Source organism: Puntigrus tetrazona, chromosome 4 (assembly GCF_018831695.1).
Source record: "Puntigrus tetrazona isolate hp1 chromosome 4, ASM1883169v1, whole genome shotgun sequence".
In the NCBI taxonomy this organism is placed as follows: Eukaryota; Metazoa; Chordata; class Actinopteri; order Cypriniformes; family Cyprinidae; genus Puntigrus; species Puntigrus tetrazona.
The window spans coordinates 28,286,905-28,291,904 of NC_056702.1; the positions used below are offsets into that span (position 1 = coordinate 28,286,905).

The 5,000-nt window shown below is 42.8% G+C and overlaps 1 pseudogene; it reads right to left on the minus strand.

Annotated features, from left to right (window-relative positions):
• Window positions 1-5,000, minus strand: part of LOC122343219 — an 8,219-nt pseudogene that overhangs the window by 1,887 nt on the left and 1,332 nt on the right.

The following is a 5,000-nucleotide window of genomic DNA, read 5'->3' on the forward strand; positions in this document are numbered from 1 at the left end:
CTGAACTTGCTGTAGGGCCCGCTCTCATTCACCTGTCTGCTGCCCGACCAGAACGGCAAGCCTCGCTCACGCCACCTGCAGCACCAAACATTCATCAATACTACAACAATCATAACCGCTGCTTAAAGCGGACTCCAACTGTCAACTTCATTATTAGTAGCGCTCTCAAGTGATTAATCGCATCTGAAATGCGCTTAAATATTCAGGGTTATGTTTTGTATTTGAAATATATATGTAATACAACTACGAATATGAGCATGCATACGTGTAAATATGTTCTAAACATAGGCTGCATGTGTGTATGCATCATGTTATTATGTATTATAAAAAATAAATAAATGTTTTTACACCCTTTCGTGTGATTCGTGTCATCCTGTCCTCACAGCGTGAATTAAACATGAATGAATATCAGAAATAAAATACAGCAATTTAATAAAATGTCAGTGTCAATATGCATGTGATTTATTTTCATAATTAATTCTTCGCTCTAAAAACATTATTCATATAAACCCATAATCATAGGTTTAGTATTAATTTATTAATGTGGCTCTAAAATCCCACTGCATGCAAACAATCTGACACCAAGCTAAAATGCACAGTAAAAACTAAATAAATTAAATGGTGAAACTAGGTGTTATATACAGATGTGACGCAAGTCTTTTCATCAACCGGATGTTTTTTTAAATTATTATTATTATTAATGATTTTATAAGGCCACGGTGAAGGAGCGTTTGCATGCATAAAAAAAAAAGAAGAAGATGCAGTTCTACAAAAAGAAATGCACCCATGCACACTGGATAAAATGCACGTAAAATATTATAATATTCAGATTAGAATACACTGACACTAAATCAGATTCACCTAACAAACTATGTTTTTGCAATTGATGCAGTTTTATCGTCACACATACATCATGCATCTGAGATGAAGAAGGTCCGCTCTGAGCAGGACTCACCAGTGGAAGACGAAAACGGCCGCGATGAGGAAAGCGGAGACGACGTCGGTGAGGATCCACATCAGACTGTACTCCTCGGGAGTCTGCGTGAGGAGAAGACAAGCGTGATGCCCGACGCTCGGCTCAGGGTCCGAGGTGTGGGCTCCGTACTCACCATGAGGAACAGGGGCCTCTGAAGAGTCTTGAGGACGTGCAGAGCGTTGGTGGTGACCGAGTGAACGCCGGCGCACCACGCCAGAGAGTACAGCCACGGCTGGCTGATCACATACAGGTTAGTGCTGATGTTCACCGAGGCGTACTTCCTGCAATCAGACGCGTGCGGGAGACGTTACCAGAGACGATGCTGGTGCAACATTTATTAGCGTTTTCATTCAGACCAACGAGAAAAGATCAACGAGCGAACGGGAAACATTTTGACGTCGACACGAAACGGCCCGGGACTCTTTGGAGAGACAACAGCTTTATACGCGCCATTAAAAACTTTCCAGGATGTTTTCATCCATTTAGAGCATGAAAGATCATTTCCAAAAACCCAAATGATGTTCCCTTTGAAGCGGTCGTCTTTAAAACACAAATCTCTAACCATCGAATCCTTTCTGGATTACAGACCGGCATGATAACGCACACTATATAGTGTACTTCTTGTGTGTAGTATTGAACACTGGCCGTACCTGATCTGCTCCTGGGACATGTAGCTGTAGTGCAGGTTGAGCCGGACGATGTTCTCCTCCTGCAGCTCCTCGATGGAGGCGTGATCTCCAGACGTCTGCTGAAGATCCGGGTCCAGCTCCTGAACCAGACTCCTCTGATCGGCCGGAAGCCACATCACCTACCAGAAAACATTATTGGGGCTTTTTAAATCTGGGCAGCTTGCTTGTTTGCTTTTATATAAAAAAAGGTTCTTTGTGAAAGCACAACAAAAGTGAAACGAATGTAATTTCATGTCTGCACAGTAGAGGGCAGCGCTCCATTAATTACATGAAGAATATGATGCAGGAGAAGAAAGTTCATAACCAAGATTAAATGTTAAAATGAAAAGTTAAATTGCTGATTAGTATGGTTAAGCAAAGGTAACTATCAATTACCAGGAGTTTGCATTTCACTGTTTTTCCCAATTTCTCCCAACATGGCAACCCAAGAGCTATCAGTCGAGACATGACAAAAAAAGTAACTGGCCATACTAAGATACACACATAAAGCTGGGGCTGATGAAGTACCTGACTGGAGTTAATGAAGGACTGACTGCATGAACGACTCTCCAGCGTGCGTGGTGATCCACGAGTCTCTGCACGGATGACCTCGAGGGGGACGTCTCAGGTCAAAGATCACCAGCCTCTCGTGTTCAGCAGCCAGATTCAAGAAGTCCTTCAGGCTGGGGATCGCCTGTTCTGGACTCGAACCTCTGCTCAAGGCCCAGAGATGAGGCCAGTGCCGAAAGGATCCTCTGAGAGAGAGAGAGAGAGAGAGAGAGAGAGAGAGAGAGAGAGAGAGAGAGAGAGAGAGAGACAGAGAGAGAGAGAGAGAGAGAGAGAGAGAGAGAGAGAGACAGAGAGAGAGAGACAGAGAGAGACAGAGAGAGAGAGAGAGAGAGAGAGAGACAGAGAGAGAGAGAGAGAGAGACAGAGAGACAGAGAGAGAGAGACAGAGAGAGAGACAGAGAGACAGAGAGAGAGAGAGACAGAGAGAGAGAGAGAGACAGAGAGAGACAGAGAGAGACAGAGAGAGAGAGAGAGAGAGAGAGAGAGAGAGAGAGAGAGAGAGACAGAGAGAGAGAGAGAGAGAGAGAGAGAGAGAGAGAGAGAGAGAGAGAGAGAGAGAGAGAGAGAGAGAGACAGAGAGAGAGAGAGAGAGACAGAGAGAGAGAGAGAGAGAGAGAGAGAGAGAGAGAGAGAGAGAGACAGAGAGAGAGAGAGAGAGAGAGACAGAGAGAGAGAGAGAGAGAGAGAGAGAGAGAGAGAGAGAGAGAGAGAGAGAGAGAGAGAGAGAGAGAGACAGAGAGAGAGACAGAGAGAGAGAGAGACAGAGAGAGAGACAGAGAGAGAGAGAGAGAGACAGAGAGAGAGAGAGAGAGACAGAGAGACAGAGAGAGAGAGAGAGAGAGAGAGACAGAGAGAGAGAGAGAGACAGAGAGAGAGAGAGAGAGAGAGAGAGAGAGAGAGAGAGAGAGAGAGAGAGAGAGAGAGAGAGAGAGAGAGAGAGAGAGAGAGAGAGAGAGAGAGAGAGAGAGAGAGAGAGAGAGAGACAGAGAGAGAGACAGAGAGAGAGAGAGAGAGAGAGAGAGAGAGAGAGAGAGAGAGAGAGAGAGAGAGAGAGAGAGAGAGAGAGAGAGAGAGAGAGAGAGACAGAGAGAGAGAGAGAGAGAGAGAGAGAGAGAGAGAGAGACAGAGAGAGAGAGACAGAGAGAGAGAGAGAGAGAGAGAGAGAGAGAGAGAGAGAGAGAGAGAGAGAGAGAGAGAGAGAGAGAGAGAGAGAGAGAGAGAGAGAGAGAGAGAGACAGAGAGAGAGAGAGAGAGAGAGAGAGAGAGAGAGAGAGAGAGAGAGAGAGAGACAGAGAGAGAGAGAGACAGAGAGAGAGAGAGACAGAGAGAGAGAGAGAGAGAGAGAGAGAGAGAGAGAGAGAGAGAGACAGAGAGACAGAGAGAGAGAGAGAGAGAGAGAGAGAGAGAGAGAGAGAGAGAGACAGAGAGACAGAGAGAGAGAGAGAGAGAGAGAGAGAGAGAGACAGAGAGAGAGAGACAGAGAGAGACAGAGAGAGAGAGAGAGAGAGAGAGAGAGAGAGAGAGAGAGAGAGAATTAATAATAATACTAGTTTTCTACTACTGAACAATCTCAAAGGAGTCATTTGTACAGATCCTGTCTAAGATCTCAAGTCTTTTCCTTCATCAAGTAAACCTCCGGACAAAGACTAATCCCATCCAGAATCCTGTAATCCCAGTGGATTTGACAGAGATCCTCAGGTTAATCACGAGGCCGTGTGCTCTGCATTACTGCTATTACAGAAGCGTGGGTTTTCATAAAGCATAATGGGTTTCTGTTTGTTGTGATCCGTGTAAACCAGTTATTCTGTAGAATTTCCCGAGAAAACAATACGTGGCTGGAAAGGGCATCACAACATATTATAAAAACTAGCGTTGAAGTAAAACAAATAAAAATGCAATTATCCTTTCTGTAAAATTAAACGTATTATATTATTATTATGTATTATATATATATATATATATATATATATATATATATATATATATATATATATATATATATATACATATATATATAAATAAATGCACACACACATGCATGTATATATTTAAGAAAAATATTTTATTATTATTATATAGTGTATATGATATAATAATATGAATGTATGAATGCATGTTAATAATTTCAAAATATACACATGCCATGCGAGATATATACACATAATAAATATGCACAGCACATACACATGCTATATAGACAAAAACATTTAATTTGGATGCGATCAATCGAGATTTATAAGTCGATAGCACTGTATTTTCTACTATTTGTTTATTTCAATGCAAACCAGTGAGGCAGGCGCCCGGACGCCTCCTGAAAGAGGTTCTGGATCGTTACCTGAAGAAACCAGGCCCCGGCGCTGAGCATCTCCAGCTCTGTCCAGGTGAACATGGCCGCCGGGGCGTCCGTCCGGTTGGGAAACACTTCATGAACGTTGGTTGTCCTCCTCAGGGTGCTGTCATGCATCAAGAACGGGACGCCGTCGAAACTGCAGAGAGGAGCAGGAGCGGCGCTTTCAAAGACTTTTACTTTCAGAACGCCAACAAAAATGATTTTAGATGGTTTCATTCAAAACAAAGCAAACTGAACAGTAACTCCAAGACACATTCAAAACAAAAATAATTATTAAAAAATAAATATACTTAATATTTACAAGTAGTTTTTTATATTCTCATTAGTTCCTTTAGAAATGTTGCGACCGACTTTTATTGTTTCATAATATAAATTATTGCAGCGCTCGTATTAAGTTTAGCTGTGGGTGTCCTCTAACTGATAGTCTTTTACAAAT